The sequence below is a fragment of the Globicephala melas genome, chromosome 6 (genome assembly GCF_963455315.2).
Source record: "Globicephala melas chromosome 6, mGloMel1.2, whole genome shotgun sequence".
NCBI classification, from domain to species: Eukaryota; Metazoa; Chordata; class Mammalia; order Artiodactyla; family Delphinidae; genus Globicephala; species Globicephala melas.
In genome coordinates, this window is record NC_083319.1 from 4,790,875 (window position 1) to 4,812,362 (window position 21,488).

At 54.5% G+C, this 21,488-nt stretch overlaps 1 protein-coding gene across 4 annotated transcripts in view; it reads right to left on the reverse strand.

Moving 5' to 3' along the window:
* The window catches only part of NTNG2 (netrin G2), a 74,802-nt gene that overhangs the window by 46,911 nt on the left and 6,403 nt on the right, over window positions 1–21,488 (reverse strand). The window lies entirely within an intron of this gene.

Consider the following 21,488-nt stretch of genomic DNA (forward strand, 5'->3'; position numbering starts at 1 on the left):
CTGAGCGCCGCTGATCGCTGAGAGTGTGAGGGAGGGGCCGGCAGGGGGGCAGCGCTGGCAGGCCTCCTAGGTCTGCACGTTTCTACTCTATGAGATCAGATTAACTAATCACCGTCAAGATAAAGTGGCCTAATACCGGGGAGAAAGAGCCAGGGATGTTTGGGGCACACCCCTAACTTCTCAGGATGACAGCAGGGCCAAACTTTGATATTATCAAAAGTCGTCATTGTTTCTTTAGACATTTCATGAATATCACCAAAACCAAAAAATCATACCCCTGTTTAAAAACCTTAGGATGGGGGCTTCCCTGGTGGCGCAGTGGTTGAGAGTCCGCCTGCCGATGCAGGGGACACGGGTTCGTGCCCCGGTCCGGGAGGATCCTGCATGCCGCGGAGCGGCTGGGCCCGTGAGCCATGGCCGCTGAGCCTGTGTATCCGGAGCCTGTGCTCCGCAACGGGAGAGGCCACAACAGTGAGAGGCCCGCGTACCGCAAAAAAAAAAAAAAAACCTTAGGATGTTCTCTGGAAAAATGTAACACATCACGTTTTCCACTTAGGGGACTCGTGGGGTCCCATTTCCCCAGTTAGGAACCCCTGTTCTGGGGTCAAACAGTTAAGGAAACTGGTGTTGGGGTCTGAAAGCCTTGGCCTCAATCTTGGCTCAACCCCTTGAGGCTGTGTGACCTTGAGAAAGTTGCTTTGCCTCTCTGAGTCTTTATTTTCTCATCCAATATCACATGAGATAATCTGTATGAAATGCCTAGAAAATGTCCTCAAATGGTAGCAATTATGATTAAATAGCAGCTTCACGTACACTAGGTCAAGGGTTTTCCCAGCAACCTTCCAGGGGAAGAAGTAAGGCTGAAGGGCACCTGGCCCCTTCACGGCAAAGCCAGGAACTTCGCACACGACACTGACCACAGTGGGGACTGCTGGCTTGAAAGGGCGTGACGATCATGACATTCACTGAATGCCAACCATGGGCCAGGGCGGGCTGGACACTGCACATCCATCCCGGCCGCATCCTCCTGGCACTCCCAGGAGGTAGGGCATCTCCATTTCCCAGACAAGAAACCAAGTACTTGCCAGCCCTGCATCACTTCCTCTGGATCCTGTGGGACCCCAGCAAGGAAATCTTGGGGAAACCAAGCCCATCATATCTGTGGCTCACTTATCTCTACAGATACACAAAGGCAACTCACCTGCAAAGTGGGGCAGCACAGCTGGAGGGGTGAAGGCCGGGGTGCAGGGCGAGGGGAAGGCAGTCAGCCTGGGCACCAGCACGGCAGAGAACAGGGTGGGGACAAATCTCCTCCACAGACACTGAGCAGGAGTCACCTGGACCAACTGTTCTACAGAGAAACATTTCATACCAGGCTTTTCATTGAAGAGACCTTGCAACTGTCTCTTCAGTGCTTTTGCTTTTATGTTATTTTTTTGTGCAAAGGGTGCAGCTGGAGTCAGAGTCAGAGGCCAGGCTGTAAAGAGCAGAGACAAGCTACCAGCAAAAAATATCATCGAGGGCTTCCGTGGTGGCGCAGTGGTTGAGAATCCGCCTGCCAATGCAGGGGACACGGGCTCGAGCCCTGGTCCGGGAAGATCCCACATGCCGCAGAGCAACTAAGCCCGTGCACCACAACTACTGAGCCTGCGTGCCTAGAGCCCGCGAGCCACAAATACTGAGCCCGCGAGCCACAACCACTGAAGCCCACACGCCTAGAGCCCGTGCTCCGCAACAAGAGAAGCCACTGCAATGAGAAGCCCGCGCACCGCAACGAAGAGTAGCCCCTGCTCGCCGCAACTAGAGAAAGCCCACGCGCAGCAATGAAGACCCAACGCAGCCGATAAATTAATTAATTAAGTTTTTTAAATGAAAAAGTTTACAAATATATATATCATCGAGTGGGAAAGCTGACTGTTAGCAGAGATGGAGGTAACCTGCCTGGGGGAAGTCTGGCTACCTGTTTTTCTGGGTCCTTAACCATGGAGAGCATGGACGGGGCAGTCACCGGAATTGTAAGCAAGTCTTAGGAGGAGGAATAAACAACTTCATGCAGACTGGCCTTGCCATCCAAACCTGTGTTGGGACAAAATCACACCACTGCCGGACATCGCCAGATCAGGTCCGGGTCTTTGCGGAGCAGCGGGCCACAGTGTGGCAGGAAGGGCTTTGCCCTCTGTAACTGGGAGGGCGGGTACAGGGCTTGGCCGCTCACTGGGCACTTGAGCAGTCGCTCCACTGCCGTGAGCCTTAGGTTCCCAACTGCAGGGGAAGTACCAGGAGGGCCGTGGCCACCCCCCCCCCGCCTCCTTCCCCACTGCAGCCCAGACCTTGGCACTTTCTGGGGACTCAGGAAAGCTCTGTCCAGTGAATGAAAGTCCAGGGAGGCTGCGAATGCTGACTTCATGGGCGGTCCTGAGAATTGCACCAGGTGCCACGTGGCAAGCACTCTGGGTGGCCCGGGCTTGTGGACAAGGGATGTAGGGAGAGCATCTTGACTATCACCGGCCCCGTGGCCTGGGCCAAGCGCAAGGTCCACGGCCATGCTTAAGCCCTGCATATGCTTTATCCTGGAGGATGGGGTCCTTTTACTTACATTCTGCAAAGGAAGGGGACTGAGCAATGTCTCAAGGTCACGGGGCTCCGCGGTGGCCGAGGTGGGACAAGAAGCCAGGGCGTCGGGCTTGGACACAAGTCAGGAACTGTGCCCCTCACCCAGAGGGAAAGGCGGCTGGCGCCCCAGCCGTGCGCCACTCCCCAGAGGCTTGGGTGTCACCGAGGCGTGTGGGCGAACCCAGGGAACAGTTTAGCAGCTGACAGATTTTTTTGAACCTGTCTGCCAAGTTGCTAGCTGAAGTCTCTTCCTCAGCCCCACCAACCTCAGCTGGGGCTGGGGCATCTGCGGGTGGGAGGCTGGAGGCGGGGGGCTGCCAGGGAGAGCCCTGGGCAAGGGGGGCTGGGCAAGGACTCGGAACACGGCCTTCCCCGGGGACCCTGGCGGGGCGCTTAGGGGAAGGCGGGGCAGCACAGCTCCGTCTTACAGAACAGGACTTAGGCAGGAGCAACGGTGGGGGGAAGTCAACCCACAGAGGAGCTAGCCCCACCTCCGCCTTGGATGACGCTTCTAGAACTTCAGGGGGAAACTCTTTGGACCTGGTCGCCGACCCATGAGATCATGGAGTTGGGATCCCGGAGACTGTCCCTGACCCCGTGTGTGACCTTGGGTGGGGCCTTGCCCTGTCTGTGCCTCGGTTTCCCCATTCATGAAACGACTGAGCTCTGACTCTCACCTCCCCAAGTCCAAGTTCCTCGGCTGCCCACACCAGTTCGATGAAAGGATGCAGAGACACATCCCCATGCCCTCATCCCAGGGAGAAAGCCAGGGTGCCGGGGGAATTCTCCTTAACAAATTATTTCCTATTTATTGGTAAGAAAAGTTGCAGCGGGGATAAATTATTAACAAATCGGAAACGGAGATTCTGTTGGGAGCCGATTCTAATTCTAGCCGCGCTGAGGTCTCTAACTCTCTCCTCCCTCCCTCCCTCTGCTCCTCCCCCTGCCCCGCCCCCTTCTCCTTCTGCAGTTTCATTGATCCCTGTCCCGCCTCTAACTCCTCCCAACCCGATCCCCCAGGCCTCTCTCCTTTCCCTTTTTCTGGTTTCTTTCCCAAAAGCCCTGGACAGCAGCAAGGTCACCCTTCCCTGCTCGTGAATCAGCAGAAACCGACCCTCATGTTATTTCGAGGCAGGAGCTGCAGCTGGCCAGGGAGGCTCCTCTTGTAATTTTCTGGTTTTGTTTCTCCTTGGAGCCATTTCTTCCCAGCCTGGCCGTTACTCAGGCAGGGGAAGGTGTCTTCCCAGGGCTCATCCATCCTGGCAATGACTCTCCAGAAGCCACAGTGATGTCCTCCCCACGCCCACCCCAGACCCTGATCCCGAGCCAGCCACCGTGGGCATCTCCTGGTCCAAGGTCTGCCTTGGACCCGGAGTCACGGGCCACCTCCTGAGCCTGGCCCGGCCAGGCCGTAACTTAGGAAACGCACTTCAGTTCTGCAGCTGCTCGGAGCAGCCCTCCACTCTGCTCCAGCCCCCCTTTCATTTCACCCCTGCCCACATTTAACTCCTTCCGGAACCTTCCGAGACTGAGACTGGACTCTGGGACAGCAGGGGCCGGGTCTGGCTCATCCTTGCCACCCCGCACTCGCAGTAGTGATTTGCACAAAGTGGCATTTGATGAGTATTTCCAAACTCGGTGAGGATCCTTGACAGTTGTATCTAAGGATGGTATCTGTTGAGCAGTTATTCAACATGCCCTTTTCTTCTTTTTTTTAATATTTTGGCTCCACCGCGAGTCATGCGGGATCTTCTTTCCCCAACCAGGGATCGAAGCCGTGCCCCCTGCAGCGGAAGCGCAGAGTCCTAACCACTGAACTCCAGGGAAGTCCCAATGCGCCCTTCCTAACGTGCCTCACTGGATCCCATTGCTCTGATGCGACTCAGAGAGGGTAAGCGACCCTCCCGGCATCACCCAGGGAGGACTGTGCGGTTACTGAGGGGAGTGGAAAGCAGCCGGCCCAGGTGCTGTTCTAGCAGCGGGGCAGGGACCCACTTCCCCAGTCCTCCTCGCCCTGACTCTGACTTCCCCAACAGACCCAGCTAGCCAGCCTTTCTGACCACCTGAGGCATAGGGCTGCCCTGGCGGACGAGCTGTCCAGGAGACGGACAAGGACGCAACGCCAAACACTGCTTCCACCACTGCAGACCCAGAGAGGCTGTCCATCAGCTGAACAGCCAGAGAGGGTGGGGTGAGGTCTTGCCAAGACTCTGGCTAGACAAGGGTTAATCTCTCCAGGAACTCAAAATTGTACTCCTTAAAAAAAAAAAAGGAAATATTTCACTCCGTCCTGGGCATATGCAGATTCTTGCCACAGCCAGATTTTTAGGAGTGTTTGGGGTGGGAAATTCTATCCCAGCTGAAGAGTGCCTGGGTTGATCCCTGTAGGACCAACCCCCACGGGCACCTGCTGCACCCCAGCCCCTCACTGGGTACCACATAACTGATCAGATCCACGTCGGCATCTCTCTCAGACAAGGGATGGCAGCTCTTCATTTGCATACCTTCCACGACAGGGAGCTCATTACTATAAAAAGCAGATAGGCCAATCTGGACTGCTGGCTCCTTAGAAAGTTTGGCGATGTATTTGGACTCACACTCTGCATATTGCCTTTGCTCCAGGCCCCCTTTCTTCTACGTGTTTGTCCTCTTTCCTCTGGTTATGCTGTAAACATTTTCTAATTGATTAGAAAAAGGAGAGTGAGAGGCCGGATTAGCCCAAGCCCTCCTCTTCCCCCGTGCCAGGAGCTCAAACGCTTCCCCACCAGGGCCAGCGGGCAGGCTCAGCGTTCCTCCTCGCCCCGCCTCGCACGCAGACTCCACCTGTTCATCCGAGGACCCTCCCGCTTGGCGGCGGCCCTGGCCTCTCCCCATCCTCCCTGCCTGCCCACCCCACTCCCCATCCGAGGCTCGCCACCCAAACAGCTCAACGCTTTCGTGGAACACGTTTAGAAAAAAAGTAAATAAAAGTAAATAGGGAGAGACAGACGGACAAAAGGAAGAAGGAAAGAGAGAAAGAGAGAGAAATCGGGGCAGGGTGGGGGGAGGGGCGCAGAGAGGAAGAAAAGCTGCATTCAGAGAAGCTGGGTAAAGTGCATTATTGATTGAGGACTTAGAAAATGCTTAGAGAGTAGGAAAAGCGCCCTGCTCTTTAAAAGCTTGTACAAAGCAGAAGCTAGACACAGGCAGCCTTCCCAAAGAGGGCCTGCTCTGCTGACATGAATATTTTATCACGGAGGAAAAAAAGCGGCTTGGAGGATGCAGTGCTGGGGGCGGGGGGCGGGGAGGCAGGGGGACGAGCAGCCCCCTCCGAGGGGCCTGGCTGGAGTACTCAGGGGAGCCGCCTTCCCCAGACCCCTGGGGCCTTTGCAGAGCCCCTCTCCTCCTCTCTGAGAGCTGCCCTTGGTTTTCTTGCTGAAGAGCAATGGGGCCTCGGTGGGTCCTGAAAGAGCCCCAAGGCTGGTGGGACCACCGGCTGAAAGGGGAGGGTCCAAGAGGGTTGATCCCGGCATCCCCCTCCAATGACAGTTGTCCTGTCCACCCCCTGCCACCACCAACCCCTCCGGCCTCCCCGCCCCGACCTGCCACCAGGCACAGTCTAGAAAGCAGCCGTGCGCTTCTGCACCCCAGAGCTGCACCCCAGAGCACCCTCTTCGGATAAATTGCAAACCCAAGCTGGTCCTGGCTCTGCCCACCTCGCCCACCTATCTCGCTTCTCATCTTGCCTTGCTTCCGTTTTTCTTTTTTAAACTTCCCTACTGAGTACTTTTCTTAGCACCAGACATTGAGATTGTGATTTTTCGTGTGAAATTTCCTTTCCTCTATTCATGACGATCCTAATAATTATTTTCAAAACGGAGAAGCCAAGGCACCGATAGGTTAGAAAACTTATTCAATGGCACTTTGCTGAGCAAAGGGCAGAACTGGTGTTAGAAGCTCCACAACATATGCTCTATAAGGAGCCCGCTATGCTACCCTGCCTCAGCCCGTAGGGTCATTCCTTGGTTTAGGGAAGATGAAATGAACTTTTGTGCCACGGAGCCTACAAAACGTATACAGAATTCTTACAAATCATTGTATGATCCCATTGAGGTCAATTTCCACCTTGTTTTGGACCCCGGAATCTCTCCTTCCTATCTTGATGCCCATCCCCCATCCCCCCTGGGCTTCACCACCTCTGTCTGGAGCTCCTCTCCTCCACCCCTTTGCAGGTGTCTGCTAACCCTCCCTTCCTCGGAGAACGCCCTGGCCAACACCTCCCTCCCCGAGATGGGCACTTGATCGGTTTTCCTTAGCGACTTCTTCTGTTAATTACTGTGTGGTCCCCTCCCCACTGTGTGCTCTGTGAAGACAGGAGTGGGGCCTGTCACACGCAAGATGCTTAATTAAGGTTTGCAGAGCGACTCCCCCTCCCGGGCGGGTCCCCTCTCCAGGTCCTCCGCATTGAAAAGGAGGTGTCAGGAGTGGATGCAGCGCCTGGACGGATGGGACCTGACTGTGCCAATGGCCACAAGCTGAGACTTTCTAGGGCTTCTTCTTGCTGGTCTCTGAGGCGTAAGAAGCGGTCGGGTAGAGGAAAGAGGAAGAAGTGTCTGGGCCTGCCCCACCCCGGGCACAACTGGACAGGTGCATCGCTCTACCGATGAAGCCCTTGGTGGTGGTGAGAGAGGCAAGCCTGAGCTGGTAAGGTTTCATTTATTTATTCCTTCACTTATTCAACAACTATCTCTAATGTGCAAAATGGTCCCGAAGAAGCTGCCATCAGACCTGGCTGCCCATCCACATCCTTGGGAAGAAGAAAGAGATGAAAGTGTCTCTGGGCACTAAGGCCAGAAGTTCTGCTCCAGGTTGAACGCGAACCAAGCCACCAAACAACCAACCACTCAAAACCCCCTGCAGTGACTCAGATGCGTGGCCAGGTAGGGGCGCCTGCTACAGTTGGTCCAAAGAAGGACACCTGTACAGTGATGTCAGCCCAGCTCTCACCATCATCCCTGCTTTATAGCTGAGGGGACTGAGGCCCCCAGAGGCCAGGCACTGACTCAAGGTCATACCTGCAGTAACCTTTGACCCCTTATGGGAGCATTGACCACCGTGCTGTGACCACCAGAATATGGCACGGATGACAAGCCTGGAGGGGAACTGGCTGGGAAGGTCAGGAAGGCTTCCTGGAGGAGGTGGGGTTTCAGAAGGACAGGCCCACAAGGGTGGGTGGGTTGGATATGGACAGGTGGAGGGAGATTTGACCGGGCTGTGGGGAGGGTGCGCTATGTAGCGGGATCAAGAGAAGGGCCAGACCAGACGTGCAAAAGCCACAGGTAGAGAGGAGTTAATGTGCTTGGATGGACCAGGAGCCTGGTAGGCAGCAGGAGATAAGGTGGAAGGGGAGGCCTGGAGCCAGCCGGCAGCCTTGACATTTAGCAGCTGCAGGGAAAGCCCTGACTCTGGCTGGGCAGCCTCCTTTCAGAAAGAGAGGTTAAGAACCTGGGAACAAAGGGTAAGGTGGCGGCCAGCACCCTTCAGGTCCCAGGAAGCCAGAGCAAGGATGGGGTGCCTGCAGCTCAGATGGAAGGAAAGATTCTGAGAGCAATCCCTCTCCCCCTCTAGTCTTTGAATTCAAAAAACCAAGATGCTGAAGATGAAAAGACAAGATGCTTATAGCTGGAAGGGACCCAGTGCCGTCCTGGGCAAGACTGAAATGTTGGTTCTCAAACTTGGTTTCATCCTGGGACCACCCAGCTTGAATAAATCCTCGGCCCAGGCCCACCCTAGAGACACTGCAGTAGCAGGTGGGGTTGCAGCCCCGGCAGGTTGGGGGGGGGGATGTTAAGAGCTCCCAGGTGAGTCCACTGTGAGGCTCAGCTGAGGACACTCAAGTGGGATGGGGACCCGGACAGAACCAAGAGTCTGCACAGCTCCCTGTCCCCTGCCTTCACTCCTCTGGAGTCCCAGCGGGCCATCTGGGTTTGGGGCCTTCAGAAAGGCTGTCTCAAGGTTTAGGAGACCTGGGGGCAAAGCAGGAGAGAGCCCCCAGATCTGAACCCCTATTCCTGCTGTGGAGACACCCCTTAGAGTGGTTCTCACGTTGACTCACCTCGGGGAACCCCGGACCAACCACATCAGACCTTCAGGGGTAGGTCCCTTCCCAGGCATTGGCCAGTTACAGCTCCCCAGGAGACTCTGACGTGCAGCCAAGGTCAAGGCCACAGCCCGGAGGACCCTTCAATGGGACAATTCTCCATCTTGGAGCGGCACCTGGCTCCCAGTCTTGCTTTCCTTCCGCTCCCCATTCCCATGCCTCTCCCCCAGGCTGAGAGGCAGCCAGACCCTTGGGGAACCCACGGGTGGGAGGGGAGGAGCTGCCGGGTGCAAGCAGGCCCAGTGGAAGGCAGATGCCTGGCTCCCCGCCCCCACTTCCCTCCACCCTCTATTTTTAGGTCCATTATTGTCCATTCTTGGGTGTATTTTTTCCCCACTCCTTCCCCAGAAAAACAGATCGGATTCCTCCAGGCAAAGCCATCTCGCCTTCCCTGGAGCTGGTGCGTGGGAGCCCACACACTGCCAGATAGACATGAAATAAGTGAATTATCAAATCATCGGATTAGCAGACTCCATCATGTCTCAAGGGGTAGAGGGGGTGGGCAAAACGCTGCCGTCACTCCTCCCCAGCCCTCCTTGCTCAGGCTGCCGAGGAGTGTTGGGGGAGGAGGGGCAGACAGGGACAGTACACTCCCCCAGCGAAATGGCCACACATACGTGCACACATGCGCACACGCACATACACACACAACAACCACCTCAATCCAACCATGAGACAGAGATTCAGAGCGCCTCAGGTCAGCTAAGCAGCCTGGTTAGGAGCTAGGCACTGGGTCCAGGGAGCCTGGAGTGGAGGTGCCAGGCTCCTCTACTTGGAAGCTGTGTGACTTTGAGCAAGTGGCTTAACCTCTCTGAACCTCAGGTTCCTCATATTGAAAATGGGTATAAATATAGGATCTGTCGTTAAGTGTTCTGGGTGGGTTCAACGAGCAACTTCAGGTCAAGTGCTTGGTATGCAGTAGGCACTCAATAAATATGAGCTTTTGCTGGTCTGAAGAGGTGGTGGAAGATGTGGAATCAGGAAAAGCCTCAGGCAACAGGATCAGTCAGTTACAAGAAGACAAATGGTGATTTTCCTGCGCTTAAGAGCCCCCAGAGGCAGCATAGGGGCCCACAGGGGCCCACATGTGGACTCAGGGTGGTCTGGGAAGCCTTGTGAGTGTTTGCAACCGTGTGTGTGTGTGTGTGTGTGTGTGTGTGTGTGTGCACGCACACGCATTGTTCCAGGAAGAGCACCATGGATTCTCAAAGGGGCGGAGACCCCGCCAGAGAAGGAGGCACTGCTCTGGGGTTTTGCAGCTGAGCTGAGGTTGGTGTCCTGCCTCTGCCCATCCCCTCCGGGTCCTCCAGTGCCTGGGAGGTTATTGCTCTCTCCATGCCTCTCCCTCTTCCTCTCTCTAAGTCTGAAAGTCCCAAAAGCCAGAAGCAAGATCTAGGAATGCAGTGGGGTCTGGAGGGTGAATACATAGACCCCCTCTGGTGAAGGCAGGAAGTTTACACCCCAAAGCGGGGACGAGACCCAAGGGCACCCAGCCCCTGGCAGCCAGTCCAGCGTGGAGCCTGGTTCCCCAGAAGCCCAGACCCAGCAAGACGCCAGCCTTGGAGCTGTTGGCAAGGGGTTTTAGATGGTGCCTGGGGTGGGAACAGGGCATGCTCTTTGGCCCACTGGCTTCTCCTCCTGCCGTCACCTGCCTTTGCTGTCTCTTGATTCCCCAGAAGGAGCGGACAATTCAGGAACCTGCAGTCTCCCACGTGGGCACCATGCCCTTTCTGTGGGCTCAGGCGGGGGCGTGCTGCCGTGGCTGACGAGGCTCTGGGGTTACCTGCAGGCTCCATCTCTCATTCTCCTCCTTTTCATCTTTTGCCCCAAAACGGACTTCTGCTACGACCGAGGGGAAATGCCCTGGTCGTGTTTCATTTCCTTTTATTTCCCTGGTTGACACTTGGAGTCAAGTGGACAAGTGATTCAGGCAACAGGAGGGAGCTGGAATGCAGGACCGAGGGGGTCCAAATTGTCCCAAAGCCCCCAGGACAAACTGCGCTGGGGGAGAAGAATGCCAGGTCCTTGCAGACGGGCCCAGGACGCTTTAATAGGAAGGGCAGCTCTAGAAAGCCCCAGGTGTAGATCTGGAGGGATCCACAAACGTGGATTTAATTCCTTCCTACCAGCGAGGCCCTGAGGGGTGACGTGGTTGCACCTTGGGATCTCGGGTCCCCAAGGACAGTGATCCCGACTTTTGACAAGGCAGGATGGGACAGTGGTCAAGGCCCCGGAGACAGATCCTGGCTTTGTCGCTGCTGTGCAAACTTGGGTAAGTCTCTCCACCTCTCTGAGCCTCCCTCCCTTCATCTGCAGTATACCCGTCCCAGTGCTGCGGAGAAAACACAAACGCCATGCACAGAAAGTGCACATGCAGGGTACCCGGCCCACAGGGAGGCCTCGGGAAATGGCAGCCAAAACCCACGAGATGGGGCGGGTGGGAGAGACACCAGCGTGTGGTGAGACACATGAGAGTGTGTCCCCGGCTCTTGCTTCCTGAAGCTCCCACCTGCGGGCCGGGGTTGGACCACATGCACCCCAGCCCGACATCGGAGGGTAATCGCCGAGGCTGACTTTGATCCCTAACCTTCTGCCCCCCATCCTGCCTCACCCCTGGCCTTGCCCACCTCCCACAAACATCCCCTTCCTGTCCACCTTTCACAGTGCTGCCACAGCAAGGAGAACCACAGCTTGCGGACGGGCCAGGGCAGGGGCCTTAAGATCCCCAGGGCCTGCAAGAGCCAGCTCTGAGCAGGGCTGGGTCACCAGGGGCTACACACAGGTGTGAGAGCTCACCTGAGCAGGCCAGAGAGCAAACCTTAACCTTACGGCCATGCCTACCTTGAAGGTGTGGCTCCACCGCGCGCTGGGAGGCGTTCCAGGTCCCCCACCGAATGCCACCGCATGTGGTCAAATCCAGGAGGTGACTGGATGTACGGGGACCTGGTGTGGAGGGCCTCATGTCCCCAGGGCTCCAGTCCATAGCTTACGGTTGAACCTCCCGGGTCTGCTGCTCCCTCACTGGGGCCCGAGGAAGTCAGTCCATCCCGTCGGGCCTCAGTTTCCCCATGTAGGAAATGGGGCAGACGTTGGACACTATTAGTGGTTTCGTATTGTGTTCACAGGAGCCCTAGGATTTCCGGGGGTGGGGGCTCAGGGGTCCGGGGCAGGGGCAGAGGGTACCAGCAGCCAGGTTCCAGGCACCCACTTTCCCTTGAGTAGTTAGTCCCACTGTAATGTGCTTAGAGATATCGGGGTTCCTCTGGTTTAGGTAATCTCTAAGACCCCTTCCCAACTGCACCATCTACTTGAGATGAGGGATAATTATCACCAGCGTTTCTTTATCGCCTACTTTGTGCAAAGATGGAGACACAGAATCTGGTGCCCTGATGAGCAGGGGAGGGGAGGAGGTGAAGTGGAGGCAGGAGATATTTGGAGACCAGAGAGGTCACAGGTCATGACATCCCCTCCCCAGATACCCTTCTCTGGGAATCACAGTTAACATCCCAGCTTAAAGGATAAGTTAGGAAAAAAGGAGCAAAAGAGGGAGGAAAGGACGGAGGTGGGAGAGAAAGGGAGGGAGGAGGGGTGAGCATTTGGACTTCCTCCCTCCTCGGGAGGTTGAAGGACTAGGGTCTGAGTTTGGGCCTGGACTTTGCCACTCAGTATTAGACTCTCAGTTTTCTCATCTGTAAAATGGGGACAGTAAGATAAAGGTTGTTTCCACCATGAGGGATATTTGGGAGGGTTAGATGAAATACCGCACATAGACCGCTCAGTGCCTCAGTGGAATAGATCTGAGAGTCCAGAAATAAACCCACACGTCTATGGTCAACTGATTTTCGACAAGGGTGTCAAGACCATTCCATGGGGAAAGAATAGTCTTTTCAACACGTGGTGTTGGGAAAAGCGTATATCCACATGTAAAAGACTGAAGTTGGACGCTTGTCTGACATCATATACAAAAATTAACTCAAAATGGATCAAAGATCTAACTATAAGAGCGAAAACTATTGAAGTCTTAGAAGAAAACATAGGGGTAAGCACTCGTGAGCTTGAATTTAGCAATGAGTCCTTAGATACGACACCAAAAGCACAAGGAAAAAAGAGACGAATTAGACTTCACTAAAATAAAAAAAGAAATTGTGCCTAAAAGGACACAATCAAGAGAATGAAAGATTATCTGTAGAATGGGGGAAATATTTGCAAATCATATATCTGATAAGGATTTAGTATCCAGAATATATAAAAAACATGTACTACTCAACAACAAAAAGACAACCCAATGAAAAAATGGGCAAAAGACTTGAATATATATTTCTCCAAAGAAGATATATAAATGGTCAATAAGCACATAATATCCAGCATCATTAGTCCTTAGGGACATGAAAATCAAAATCCTAATGAGATACCACTTCACAGCAACCAGGTTAGCCATTACAGTAAAAAACAAAAATGGAAAATGACAGACGTTGGCAAGGACCTGGAGAAATTGGAACCCTTGTACAGAGCTGGTAGGAATGTAATATGGTGCAGCTGCCCTGGAAAACAGTTCGGCATTTCCTTAAAAACTTAAATCTAAAATTACCATATGGGGACTTCCCTGGTGGCACAGTGGTTAAGAATCCGCCTGCCAATGCAGGGGACACGGGTTTGAGCCCTGGTCCGGGAAGATCCCACATGCCGCGGAGCAACTAAGCCCGTGCACCACAACTACTGAGCCTGTGCTCTAGAGCCCACGAGCCACAACTACTGAGCCCACGTGCCACAACTACCGAAGCCCGTGCGCCTAGAGCCCATGCTCCGCAACAAAGAGAAGCCAACGCAATGAGAAGCCTGCACACTGCAATGAAGAGGGGCCCCGTCTCGCTGCAACCGGAGAGAAAGCCCGCGCGCAGCAATGAAGACCCAACGCAGCCAAAGATAAACAAACACATAAATAAACTTATTTAAAAAATAAACAAACAAAAAATAAAATTACCATATGACCCAGCAATTCCACGCCTAGGTATAGACCCAAGAGGAATGAAAACATATGTCCACTCAAAACCTTGTCCGTAAATGTTCCTAACAATATTATTCATAATAGCCCCAAAGTGGAAACAACCCAAATGCCCAGCAACCGATGAATGGATAAACAAAACGTGGTAGCGCATACGGTGGAATATTATTCGGCCGTAAAAAGGAATGAAGTACTGGTACGAGCTACGACATGGATGAAGCTTGAGCACGTTATGCCGAGTGAAGGAAGCCAGATACAAAAAGTCACACACTGCATGATTCCATTTACATGAAATGTCTGGAATAGGCAAATGTGAGAGACAGAAGGCAGACTAGTGGTTGCCAGGGGCTGGGGGAAGGAGGAACGGGGAGTGGCTGCTGAGGGAGACGGGGTTTCCCGTCTGGTTACACAACATCATGCATGTGCTAAATGGCACGACTTAAAAATGGTTCAAAAGGCAAATTTTATGTCATATGTTTTACCCCAACTTTAAAAAACTGAATGGTTCATTTCATGTTAGGTGACGATCACCTCAATTCTTTTAATTAAAAAATATTTTTAAATGCCTTCACCACAAGAAAAACATTTTAACGGTGCGTGGTGATGGATATTAACTAAACTTACAGTGGTAATCCTTTCACAACATGTACCTACCTCAGATCATCACGTCGTACAGTACACCTAAAACGGATGCCATCTTCTATGTCAATTATACCTCAATTAAAAAATTTGCAAAAGAATTTAGAAGCAGAAACCAAGGGGAAATGATGTGATGTACCGTTATGTTTTTAGCCCTCAGCTTTGTTTTTCTTTGTTTTGATTTTCCTTGAATAGACTACTATAATAAAGGGATTTAAACTTGAAAAAAAGCCTAGTGCTGTGCTGAGCACAGGATATGCACTTGGAACCCTACTGTCTGCACTGGAGCCCCTCACTTTGTCTGTTTGAGACCAAGGCTGAACCCCAGCATAGATTTTTACCAAACTCCGAGAATGTATCTTACAATCACGCAGGGATGCTGGGTGAAGTGGTTAATCTAGCCAAACCCCATCGTTGCACAGTTGGGGAAACTGAGGCTAAGGAGCTGTCTCAGCAGCGAGGAGACTCTGTCGGGCCCAGCACTGCCCCACTCGCATCCTGCGCTCATGCTACTCTGGCACGCCCCACCCCCCACCAGCGCCAGCAGTTGGTGTGTGCTTGGGGAATTAGAAACACGTTTGCATATATTTAAGCAAATACGCTGTGATGAAAAACAAATCAGAACCTGCGAACCAAAGCTGAACAGACCCATGCATCATCTGCATTTCCCACTTTCCCCATCACTCCGGTCCCCTCCAGGTGGGAGCTGAGCATCCTCGTGGGCCAAGTGGGCCCTGGCCAGATCTGAGGCAGGAAAGCCTGGGTCCTGGGCTGTGGGACAGGAACAGAGCTTTGCAGCCTGGACCCCGTTACTGGGGCAGTGAGGGTGAGGGAACCTGCTTCTTTGAGCCTGCCAAGCTCTGTTCGGCCCTGTGGCTCAGGAATCCCATGCCCTGCGGGCTCCCTCAGGTCTCTGCATGCCCACTGCTCTGCCCCTCCCCTCCTCCCCCGACACCCTTGGCCTAACCCCCCTGACACTAGAGAGTAGTTAGGAACCAGGCAGAGGAAGGTTGCATCCCAGCTCCACCATTAGTGGGCCTTGGGGAACCTTGGTCTATTCCTCCATCCAATGGCACAATAACAGTCCCACCCAGAGGCTTACAGGGAGCGGGGTGGGGGGTGGAGTGATGAAACAAACAGGTGGAGTGGGTCATCCCCTCCCCATCACCCACACGCTCCCCCCTCATGTCACACGGAGCCCTACCTGCATCTCTGCAATTGCCATTCTTTCTGCTTCATCATCACTCTTCTGAATCCTCCAACCCTTCAAGGTCATAGACCAACCCAGACCAACCCGGTGCCCTGCCTTCCCCCTCTGAACTCCCACAGCATATGCTGACTCTACCCCACCTTACACACTTGGCTAATAGGCTCCTCTTCTGTTATTTTCTACCTTCACTCCTTTTGTCTCTCACGCTAAATTCTAGGATGGGGGAAAAAAAATCCCTTTCGGGAAACATTCATTTTGTGCCAGGCACCCAGCTGAGGGCTACACGCTTTGTCTCATCTCATCCGTACGACCTTCCTTTGAGATTGTGTTTAGCATCATCCCAATTTTCAGATGAGAAAACCGAGGCTCAGAGCACGAGGGACTTATCCAAAGTCCCACAACCCAGAAGGGGTGGGATGAGCATGGGCCCCCGTTTGCCCCATCCCAAACCTCAAGTTCTCACCCACAGCTGGAGTGGCCTGCCTGTCCATCCATCCATCCACCCCCTGCCTCGTCACACGTGGGACTTAACAAGACAGCTTGTGTTATACGTGCATTAAGGGAGAAAAATGAAAATATATGAAAAATCAGGGCCAGGGAATGTAGAGAGGGAAGAGGCGGATGAGCCTGGGGAAAAGTTCTAGAACCTCTAAGTCTCTGACACTCTTTGGAAAGATGTGTCCTCCAGGCCATTTCCCTTCCCCCTGGCACTCCAGAGGCCCTGCCCCCTACCCTCCATGGAGTGTCTGGACTCTTAAGAAGAGTAAGAGGCCAGGATCTCAGTCGTGTGGGCCCGGCCCTCGGAGGCAGCGCTGCTCCCATCCTGTCACTCGTCTGCTCCCCAGGAAGGAGACTTTACCAAGCAACAAGATGTCATGCATGGAACTATTCTTGTCCCAGGCTGGGCCCTGCCTCAGGCACTTCAAGAGACTGAGTGGCTTTAACTAAGGGCTGGGGGAAGCTCAGGTTCCAACACCACTTCCTGCTTAAGGACAGAACTGTGCAGACCTCCTGGTGTCAACTGATTGAAAATCCTACAGAACAGGGACTCAAATGGAGATAAGTAGAGGCCTTTGGTGCCTCCTCTGTCCTGATTGAAACCCTAGTTATTCCTGTAAGAGCCAGCCCCGATCTCTCCTCCTCCGAGAAGCCTTCCTGGATCACACTGTCCCTCCACCCACCCATCCATTGATTCAGTAAATGCCTTCTGAGCATTAACTGAGCCAAGAGGGAGGGATGCAAAGATAAACAAGGCAGCCCTGCCTCTGGGGAGCTCACAGTCCAAGGGGGAGGCAAACATCAGGAGTAGAATAACGAGCATGGATTGACCATTGACTCCAGGCACTGTGCTCATGACGGTTCCAAATGCATATTTCCATCAATAGTCCCATTTAAGGAAATGAGACTCAGAGAGGTTAAGCTTCATGCCAAAGGTCACACAGCAGGGGATTCCAACCTCTACCTCTCTGCCTCTAGAGCCTGAACTCTTAACCAGTAGGCCACTTCTGTAAGCCCAATGACACAGTTGTGACCAGATGGGGCCTTCTAATCCACCTGGGCTAGGGAGTCAAGGACGGCCTCCTGGGGGGGGGTCCAACCTGAACCTCAAAAACTGAGGTAATCTAGGTAAACACGAAAGCCTCGGAAATGAAGGAAGCAAAGAAGGCGGAGGAGGCAGCACGGGCCAAGGCAAGGAGGCAGGAAACCCTGTGGTGAGCTAGAGCATATGGTGCGGTGGGGGGGGGGGGGAGCGGGTCACGCCCTCATCCTTCTCAAGCTCCTTACGTTAGGTCTCAGTCTCACCCACTCCTAGTTAGTTGTGCACCACCCTTAACACCTGCTGTGTTTCTCTTGTTGTTTATTTGGATTTGCAGGAGTTATTGCACTGTCCCATCACAGCTGTACCTGGCATGAGGTCAGCCCCGGAAACGGGACGGGAGGGCTGTGACGGGGAGAGGAGGGAGGGGTGGGGAAGGGTGTTCCCCAGGCTGTCCTCTGTGGGTTTGGGGGCAGAACACAGAGGGGAAAGGAGACCCGAGCCAGTGGGCTGGTGAGCTCAGTGCTGCTGGATGGAAACGTTTCGTGAACATCAAGGTCTGGCAGGAGGCGTGGCATCTGTGACCTTGATTCTGCACGTGGTGTTCAGTGTCATGGTGGGGAGGGGCTTGAGGCCCCCGGGACCCACCGGCCGTCTGCAGTCATCAGCCCAGCAGACCCCATGGGGTAGGGATGGGGCCATTTACTCTGCGTCTGGGTATACGGAGGCGCAGAGAAGGCAAAGCAGGTTCTGAGGAAGACGTGGGCTCTAAGATGCGCCTTCGTGACCATCTCTGGGTTTTCCTGTGCACCAAGACCCAGGCACCTCTGTGTGCTCAAGTCTCCTTAGATGAAACATTTAATGTTCAGCTATTTCACCGTGGAAAAAGCAAGATGCTCAAGACTGGATCAACGACACCACCAAAGCCTCACCCTAGAAGAGAACTTGCGCTCTCTAAGCGCTTTCAGATATTCTGAAAAGCGCTTCCTTCTCCCAGGAAGTCAGGGGCAGGGCAAGGCAGCCATGTCCCATTACGTGGGGAAACTGAGGCTCAGAAAATTGAAAGACTTGCCCCAGATCACCCAGCCCACAAGCAGCAAAGCTGGGATGCAAGCTCCGGTCTTCAGATTCCAGGCCTGTGGCTCTTGTCGGGATAGCACACCACCTTTCTGGAACCTTCCGCCAGGTCTCCCGCATTCAGGAATCTGAGCTCCCAGCTTCACCCCTCACCCCTGGGACCTCCACCCCTCCTGCTCTCTGCTTTCCTCCTTCTGCAGTGGCGACACCTCCTTACCCTGCAAAGGTCCCGTGGCAACCACAGGCCTCCTGTCTGTCCATCATCAATAGTAAGTATCACCCATGACTGACAGATCACGTAGAGCAGCGTTCCTCAGAGCGTTCCCCGCGTGCATCCGAATTACCTGGACTTCTCGTTAAAATGCAGCTCTGGCTCAGCGGGTCTGGGGCGGGGCCCGGGGGTCTGCATCTCTAACAAGGTGAGTCCAGGGACTACACTTCAGGCAGCAGTGTGTAGCTAGCTGTAGGATCATTTTCAACACCACCTGCCTGGTCTATGCCCCCCACCCTCTTTTCTCACCGTCTCTCTCCTGAGCCTCAAGGCGTGAGGACAGGGTTTCCCCCTACCTTTCACGGCAGCGCAGGCAGCTGGCCGGCGACCGCTCTTTCGAAGCTCTGCGGGGCTGCTCCCCTAACCCAACAGTGCCCTCCCCATCCCAAAGGGGTCCTGCTAGGGGCTGAGAAGCCCTTGCGGGCGCTGCCTTTCCCTCCTTCTCAGAAGGCTTGGCCCTCTCCAACCAGGCCCTGGGAGTCAGGGGTGGGAGGCCGCCCGCCTTCTCCCGCAGCCCTCATTGAAATTTCGCCCTTGCCCAAGAATCCTTGGTTGAGAGCTCAGCCCTATTAATTCTCATTGTGCATTTGGAGCCAATAGGTTTTTTGTTCATTTATCTTGGTCTTCCTCCCCGCTCGCCTTCCTCCCCAGGCTGGAATTTACAATTCAGTTCTCAGGTGGCCTTGCGGAAGTACACAAGTCCGGGGGGGAGAGAGGGTCTGCACACTGAAGTCTGAAAGGGGCAGTCGTTCCGTGGCCCCTCTTGCAACCTCAGGGTGCCCCAGGGCTCATGCTCCGTTTGGGTGGATGTTAAGACAGGCCCAGCACTCGCCGCAGGAGGGGTGCCAGGAAACAGGGACCCACTGGGCTACTGTAAGGCTAAGGGGGCAGAGGGCCACCTGGGTACCACTAGGGCGCCCCCTGGTGGCACCACCGGCCATGGCTAGAGGAGTGAACGCTTCCTGAGCACACATCCACCACCTGCTGCCCTGAGACCAGGAATACAGGGCGTGGTGTCCCCAAGGCTGGAGAGAGGCAAAGAGACAAAGGCTCGGACACAACCAAGGACATAATAGCCACAATGGTAAGCAAATAACAGCTACCACACATTGAGTACCTACTACGTGCCAGGACACCCATGGCCAGGCTGCATCTTTCCACTGGCACTGTGACTTGCCTACATCACCATCTCTGCTTCACCAAAGCTCAGAGAGGGAAGGCTGGGCCGTCGGGTGCATAAGCACGGGTCCTGGCCACGTACAAGGTCCCAGCCCACCCTCCAGACCGAGTGACCTTGGCGGGATTTAGCCCACGCTTTCTAATCCCTACAATGGGATTAGAAGAGTCCCCACCTCAGAGCATCCTAGAGGTGATTTAATGAGACATGCACAGAACCTGCTTAGGGAAGCTGCAGTAAACAGTGGGGTGGGGTAGGGGTTTGAATCCATCTGGACGTGACCCCCTCCTCCCTGCAGAAGCCAGCCTAGGCAGCCTCCCCATCCTCGTTGGCTGCACGTTTGTAATCAAGGGCAGAGCCGGATGGCAGCCCATCATGAAATATTTAAGTCCATCAGACAGGTGTCAGGACACCGAGGGAGATGCTGTTCCTCCCCTGCTCCCTCCTCACCGGTCTTCCCAGGAGAGGACAGGAGGGGCATGAATGCTCCTTGCACAGCTCAAGGACCCATGCTGGGTGGCATCAGGACTGTGGCGGGGTGACCACTCCACCCCGGCAGCTGCGCTGGGTTCTCTGTGTGTGAGAGTGGGGGCAGGGCGGAGGCCCGGGGCCAAGGGCATCCTGAGCCAGCTTTGGCCAGGAGAGGGCCTCAGACTTGCATTTGATGGTCATCTCCACCCCTCAAGCCTTGACCAGAAGCTGGTCCAGTGATTTATGATTTAGGCACCCCGCCCCACGGCCCCGCCCTCAGCACATTAAGACGATTAATATTCAAAAGAAGAAATACAGTCAAGACTCTGAATACAAGAGGCAGCGGTTGACTCTGCTCAGGGAGTGTGTGGAGAAGTCCTTACATGAGCTGGGGTGGGCAGCCAGCTTCAGATGTGGACTCAGAGCTGGGCTCCCCCAGTGCTGGCCTTGGCCCTGACCTTCAGGGGCCAGCCCCCTTGACTGTCCCTGAGCCAGCAAAGCCCTGGGGTCCTCAGTGCAGTGGGACTCTCCAGTCCCTGGCTCCTGGCCCTTTGCTGCTTTCTCCTCCCTCCCTCTCTCTCTCCCCAGCTAGCTCCCCCCAGCCCAGCCACCACCCACAGTGACAGCCTCCTGACTGCTGACCATCCAAGTGGGAACCTACCTTCCCAGGCTGACTGCTCTAGGATAGGACCCAAGCGCCTCCTCAGGAGCCGAGTGGGGACATCGGCTCTGTCCAGCCATAAACCCAGAGACCTGGTGGCTCCCCGCAGGACACGTGAAGGCAGCAGCCGCCCGAGGATGACACTGAGCCCTTCCTGTGGCTCCTGCAGCCTGGCTCCCCTGTCCAGCCTCCCACCCGACCCGGGGCCCTGCCCAGTGGGAAGGTGTCTCTCGGGAGGCAGATTAGCTCAGTGACTCTGGAGCCAGACACTCAAATCATAGCTTCATCACTTCCTGGGCTGTGACTTTGGACCTCAGTTTCTCCATCTGTACAATGGGGATGACAATAGCTAACACCTAGGGGCACTTGCTCTGCGCCAGACCCTAGTCTGCGCAGTTTAGGGTGCATTAGCTCACTTACTCCTTACAGCGACTTGAGTGTGTGCTGTTAGTGTACACACTTCACAGGTGATGGAGTAGTGGCCCAGAGATGCCACTGGTCCAGAGCTCACCCCCTGAAACTCCTACTTTGTACAACACAGGATCAGCCCAGCTCAGCCGAGTGGAGGACTCCATGGAATGACTCGTATTGAGCTCTTAGCCTCCACACTCAGGGGCTTGCACAAATGGTCCCCACTATTATTATTGTTGTTGTTGTTGTTGTTAATGTTACTTGAGTACTGATGTACTCC